Source organism: Salvelinus sp. IW2-2015, linkage group LG10, assembly GCF_002910315.2.
Source record: "Salvelinus sp. IW2-2015 linkage group LG10, ASM291031v2, whole genome shotgun sequence".
Taxonomy (NCBI): domain Eukaryota; kingdom Metazoa; phylum Chordata; class Actinopteri; order Salmoniformes; family Salmonidae; genus Salvelinus; species Salvelinus sp. IW2-2015.
Genome location: NC_036850.1, coordinates 17,310,665 through 17,317,835, shown reverse-complemented (window position 1 = coordinate 17,317,835; position 7,171 = coordinate 17,310,665). Strand labels below are relative to the sequence as shown.

At 42.1% G+C, this 7,171-nt stretch overlaps 1 protein-coding gene across 1 annotated transcript in view; it reads right to left on the bottom strand.

Annotated features, from left to right (window-relative positions):
- LOC111969411 (component of oligomeric golgi complex 4) overlaps positions 1-7,171 on the bottom strand; it is a 19,370-nt gene that overhangs the window by 4,836 nt on the left and 7,363 nt on the right. The gene's annotated exons all lie outside the window — the stretch shown is intronic.

Sequence of the window (7,171 nt, the reverse complement as noted above, 5' to 3'; positions counted from 1 at the left end):
GGAACGGTTGTTTTTCTTATGAGTGTCTGTAACTATCTCAACATGTGACGTGGATGGATTATTAATTTGGGGGAACCAGTTAGTTTATCTATTTACATGTCTGTACGCCAGTCATCCCATTTTTTCCATAGGGGGAGAGTTTGGCAGTGTTTTGAACCATTGTATTTCCCCTCTGGAGGTTGCCTTATCTAACTAAGTATATTGACCTAAGAGGCTCCCCTGTCTGATTTTGAGTTTTGTACAGGTTTGGGAGTAATCTAGAATGACAATTGATATTATGCATTGGGATTGAAGGTATGTTTTGTAGACGTGAAGTCCGAAGCATGAGATTTGAACCTTGTCTTGGGCAGATCAAACTGAAACGATGATTATGCTTGATCTGTCTAGCATAGATGATACTCCTCTCTTCGGGAAAGTTTTTTGTAAGTGAGAGGGATCTTGGCTTAAATGAACTACAGAATTGTTTTTGTAAGCTTTCACGAGAATTCATTATATGACACTGAACTTGATCTGAGAGTCAAAAAAGGGCTTTGGTGAGCCTTATATATATATTAAAATTAACTGTCATAATTAACTTGACTTGTGTTGGTTGGTCTTCTTCTCTTTTGAGTAATCAGAAATTAACACACGAGACCACCTAAAATGTACATTTTCCGCTAAGTTGCACGTACTGAATAAATAATAATTGATAGTGTCGTATGCAATTTCCTAGTTTACAAATGAGCAGGAGTTACAACACAACAGTGCAGAGTTTTACTTAACTCATCTTTTAATATATGAGCTTTAAATAGCCCTTTGGACTCTCAGTCATTCAGTGTCTATAATGATTCTGAACCTACATTAGAATACAAGTTTCTATAGCCAAGATTACGCTCTCAACTTACATGACGCAACCAACAGATTTAGCGAATCGTCAACAAAAGGGCCTTTTATGAGAAAGGAGTATCGCTTGCCGTTGCATTATCGCTATAAATTCTCTCGCTCTCAAGTTTGTCTCTAAAACGAGGTTCTCAATCTCCCCGTTGATCTTCATCGTACCAAACATTAGTACCTTAAAGGCATAACTCTATTGTCAAACCTATTTCGATCTCAAAGTCTCCCTCCTGCCCATCCTGTGAACCAAGTCCGTGAGGAAGGAAGTGACTTGCGCACAGACATTTGGTGGAGTCAAGTAGTTGGTTGCCCTTATCAGCCATCCCTTACATGGTTTAACAAGAATACATTCATTGAAGACAATTTCCATTCTGTCCTCTTCCGCTTTCTGAGTATTCTGCATAGCACCAGGGACATGTGAAAGACAAACCTGACCTCTCCCCTCTCTGGGCCCCAAGTGACTGAGCCTTGTTTGAGAATGGAAAAGTGCAACTGCCAACACTATAGTCCAAATGGATACATTCTAATAAAAAGTATATCACATAAGAATATTATGCAGATATGACATCTTAATTACTTATGTTACCCAACTAATTCTGATTCATCCACCACGAAAGTTCAATGGGTTTCCATCGCATTTCCAACTAGTTTTGTCACAAAAACTGTTGCGTTAAATAGCAAATGTGTCTGCTCTGGTCTTGGCACGTGCTCTCTAGCCAACAGTTTGTAGACACATCTAGGCTAGTCTACATTATGAGATTATTTTGGATAAGAGCGAGAATATTTGTATTTGTCAAATAGCAGTTAAGCATCGATCATCATGTCACCAGAATAAGACCCTCAATATTTATTGGGAAGGAGTATCAAGCTCATCACCATCACCCTGTGAAGTTCATCATAACTTATTTCCACACACCATATCATTGCATGACTCTAAGTTTACCTCGATATGATGGTCACCWCTACCAACAAACACCCCATAATATCTGGCCCTCTGCCCTCCCTAAATCGTGGCATTGAACGGTTCAGCAGACTTTTAGCCTTCAATAACTGGCTACGAGACTACTGCAGCTCTGTGGGTGTAACATTTGACCATTTTTATACCTTCTGGAAACAAAGCCCTTTTTATAAGGAGGATGGGACCCAGCCAAATAGTTTGGGTTCCTGGATCCTTTCACAGCATTACAATGACCCAAAGCATTACAAAGACAATGACTTATCAATGAACCAAAGCCCAGCTCAGTTAATCCCTACCATTGTGTCAATGAGTTGTCAAAATTCTTCAGCAAATTAACATTATCCCAGGGACGTTGGAAGACACAATGTAGGTAACCTAATTTATTTCCCTCTTACTGCTTCTGCTGATTCCACAACTATTGTATGCAGTAATCATGTGCCTATGAACCAGAGTTRTACTGTTACCRACTGAGCCGGTGTGCCCTAGTAGGAAGTCCACTGTGTGCAMCTCACCCTGCACTAACATAAATAACATGAGCATTTATACTTCTGCTAAGCTTACCAGTAATGCAATGAAAACAATCAAGCATCCCAGAAAAGTGCTAAAAATGGCCCACGTTAACATATGTAGCTTAAGAAACAAGGTTTATGAAATTGTCAGGGGTTCACCTTGGGGTCATGATAGGGGCTGTACCAAATGTTTACGTATATCTCAATTGAGTGCAAGATGACCTCCGCAGACACAAATGTGGCTGTGTCTGCATCAACGGCATAAACCAGACTTCCATGAGGGGGGATGAAGGCCGCATATCCAAGGTGGTTGTGCTTAACGCCCAACACCATGCGACTTGGCATTTGCCAGACGCACCAGACTGGCACATTCGCACTTGGCGCCCTTGTTGCTCTTCACAGATGACAGCAGGTTCACACTTAGCAATGAGCACATGTGACAGACTGACAGAGTCTGGGAGCGCCGTGGAGAACGTTCTGCTGCCTGCACTCCTCGCTGACCGGTTGTGCTGTGGTCAGTCATGTGTCGGTGGCTTTCTTTGTTGGGCCGCACAGCCTCCATGTGCCTGCCAAGTACTGACTTCCATTAGTACCGAGATGACGATCTCGACCCTTGTGAGATCATATTGACTGTCACATGCACATTTGTGTCTGCTAGGTCATTTTGCAGGCTCTGGCAGTGCTCCTCCTTGCACAAAGGGGGAGGTAGCGGTCCTGCTGCTGGGTTGTTGCCCTCCTACGGCCCCTCCCAGTCTCCTGATGTACTGGCTTGCTCTGGCTGTAGCGCCTCCTGCATCTGGGACACTACGCTGGACAGAGCACAGCAACCTTCTTGCCCCAGCTCGCATTGATGTGCCCTCCTGGATGAGCTGCACTACCTGAGCCACTTGTTGGGTTGTAGACTCCGTCTCATGCTACCACTAGAGTGAAAGCCACGCCAGCATTCAAAATGCAAAACATCAGCCAGGAGCATAGGAACTGAGAAGTGGTCTGTGGTCACCACTGCAGAACCGACTCCTTTATTGGGGTGTCTTGCTTAATTGCCTATAATTTCCACCTTTTGTCTATCCATTTTGCACAACAGCATGTGAAATTTATTGTCAATCAGTGTTGCTTCCTAAGTGGACAGTTTGATTTCACCAGAAGTGTGATTGACTTGGAGTTACTTGTGTTGTCTTAAGTGTTCCTTATTTTTTTTGAGCCGTATATATTCATTAGAAAGGTTTAATATTGTTCCAGTCTTTACTAAATCTCTGCCTCTTATAAAGAAACTGTCTGAGAAATGTGTGACTGAGACAGAACTCTGCAGGGGAGTGTAAGAGATAAGAGACTAGTCAGACATTCCACTATAAATCAACTTGGGTAGTGGACATTTACTGCTATTTTAGATAACACTAAAACTATTGTTTATATAGCTGTGTAGGCATGGTTTTGGTCTCATGAGTAGAAGATAATGACGTAGGCAGTGACATCACTAAGATATATGACTGTAGGAATAATAAAACAATTCGGACCCTTTTCTATTTTGCAGTACTTACTGGGAAACATGCGTGCTATGTTCCCGTTGTCAACTTCTGTCTGCAATTGCATTAATAAAAGGTTTCTGAATGATTTAATTAAAGATATTGTCAGAATGCTAATTTCACCAATGAGCCAATGATTGACAAGGAACAAGGAACGAACRCCAACATTTGGCGAGCTAGCCAGGAGTGAGTGTCCAACCCGGTTGGAGGAGTTTACACACCATGGTGCCAGAGATCCAACTTAAACAAGGTAAGCAGACACCTGTTTAATCTAAGTCTGTAATTAATTMGCATTCACTGGTGTGGTTTCCCTCTAACAAGTAAGTGGCACCTCACTCACTCTAAAATATAGACATACACTTTGAATATGACATAGCCGGATTTTAGATTGGAGAAATTACATTACGGGCTCTTGGTGAAATGCATGTCGTCAATATAGGATAAATGAAATGAATGATTGAGGATTTTTATTTTATTTGTTAGAGGTAATTCAGCGACAATTACCCATTACTAGTTCTTTTATTTTGGAGAGGTGGCTTGACGAGGCTGTCTGAGCCTACCCTGTCCTACGAGGGTGGCCGGTATTATTTCATTGAGAGTTATAATGCAGAGGTGGCTTGACGAGGCTGTCTGAGGCTACCCTATCCTACGAGGGTGGCCGGTTTTGTTTGATTGAGAGTTAAATTATCTATTTTTATTTCAGGTTGTAATGCGGGCGACCATTACTGAATACTAGTTATTTTTTATTTTGAAGAGGTACCCAGTGAATGAGTTGAGTTGGTTATGAAGTGGTAATTTTGTGTGAAATTTACCAAGTGAATGAATTGAGTTGTTTATGAATAGTGCATTGTATGTTTCATTGTTTGTTTGTCTGTGGATTACGGCAGGGTTTATTSGGTAATGGCCCAATGGTGGAATAAAAAGTTAGGAGTAGGAGAGAAGTTATTTGAATAAAAGGTTGAATGTATTTGTTAGTGACACTTTCCTACCATAGGACAGTATTGGAAATGTACAACCCTTAGTATACCAGTAAAAGTATTACAGGGAAGTTCTGTAAAGATTTTCATAGAAAGTTACTTTGTGATTCTATCCCCACCAGGGGGCACTGGTGTATAACATCTTACTGTTACTCTACAGTCTACACCCTTTAGATATAATATTAGGAATTGAAGTCTAGCATGTGGTTGTCTCTGTGAGGCCCGTGTGTGAAATATATTTGAGTTTAGAAGAACCATTTACTATAGCCTGGAGTATGTGAGAGTAGAATTAGGATTTCAGTATCACCCACTGTTGTTTAACACACACTGAAAGTAGATAGAGAGGAATTTATATAGGCATATTCATACATATTACACCCACTTTAGYATAACCCTARAGAAATTGGAAAACACATTACACGCAYACTATCTAAATAAAAAGCAGGAGCACCATGGTACAMTCAAACCAGAATGCGGAGATAGGAGCAATGAAGCCTGTCACACCTGTTGAATATATGCAAAATAAGTTTCCTGCTGTGGAATTTACAGACACTTTTAAGAAATGGCATGTATGGACAGAGATGGCAGGAGAAAATAGATGTTCAATGGCTGGTTCATTCAACAAAACTAGGTTGGATTTAGTCAAGGAGATAATTCAGACAGGAAGAATGGACAAGGAGAAGGGGATGAAGAGAAGTGCCATTGTATCAGAAACTGCGATGGGAATGATGATGCTGGAAGGACAGATCTTCATGAATAAGGCTACCATGACCAAACTAAAGCTGGAGAAAACAATAGAGTGCAGAAAGAAAGAGAAGTATCAGGACAGAGGCAGAACAGGAGTACTCCCCACCGCCGTATGAGAATCAACCCAGAGGACCCCTGGGTGACTATACACAGATCTACCCTCTCATACCACTGACAGAAGAAAATGGAGAAGCAACCACAATTATCCTCAAGGGAACTCTGAAGGAGGTGGATGACACAACAGCAGCAATAAGCAACATGAGAACAATAGAATTGAATGAAAAAAAACAAAAAACAAGGCACAGTTCCTGGAGGGAGTTTTCCCTCGCCACCACAACTCACTCCACAAAAAGGAACAGACTGGAAGACCCTAGACATCTGCTCAAGTTGTTTCTACAGGCTCACCACAACCACAGCCTGCAGCTCCCCCARAYTCACGTCAGTCACACCCGTGAACCTGGTGCCTGCAGGGTATGTGCTTTTCACCACTCAGCATTATGGTGACCCACAAACATGGACTGGAAGAGGAGGTGGGCCCGCCAGAGCCCTTCGTGAATGGAACAACACTCAATGCTGGACCTGTGGGCAGTTGGGGCACGTGAGTTCACAGTGTGGGGGAAAGGAAAGAGGTTACAACAGGGGCAGAGGAAATGTTGGGCCTGACAGAGGAAGAGGAAACTTTGCTAATGACAGAGGACAGCCATGGCCAATGAGAAATTATAACACCAACAGTTCTTATTTCCTTCAGAATCAACAATAAAGGCGCCCGACTCCCCTGCTACAGTCTCCTCAGTATGAATTCAATGATGGAAGAGACGAGCCAATGGTTACTCTAAATGATGTAGCCTTCCCACAAGCTTCCAGGCGGAGAGATGGGTGAATTTTGTGGCCCAATTCCTCCTGACAGAGCCGGTGTTAATGAATCAGTTGTAGCCTGCCTCTCCTCCTTATCGGCACACGCTTTTTTCAGTTCTGCCCACAAATATTCTATGATTGAGTCAACTTGTTATGGCCACTCCAATACCTTGACAGTTTTGTCCTTAAGCCATTTATGCCACAACTTTTTAGTATGCTGGAAGTCATTGTCCATTCGGAAACCCATTTCGACCTGCTTAACTTCCTGACTAAATGTCTATGAATGTTGCTTCCAATATACCACCATAATTTTCCTGCCTCATGAGCCAATCTATTTTGTGAAGTCACCAGTCCCTCCCTCAGCACAAAGCACACCCATAACATGAAGCTGTCAATCCCCGTTCTGTCACGTTCAGGATGTGTTCTTCGGCTTGCAAGCCTCCCCTTTTTCCTTCAAAATAACACATGTCATTTTGGCCAAACAGTTCTATTTGTTTCATCAGACCAGAAGACATTACTCCAAAAAAGTACGATCCTTTGTCCCCATGTGCAGTTTGCCAAACCTAGTCTGCGCCTTTAAATTGGCAGTTTGGAGCAGTGGCTTATCCTGAGGAGTGCCTTCAGTATGTCGATATATAGGACTTGTCTACTGTGGATATAATACTTTCGTATCTGTTCTCCTCCAGCATCTTCACAAGGTCCTTTGCAATTGTTATCTGAGATAATTTG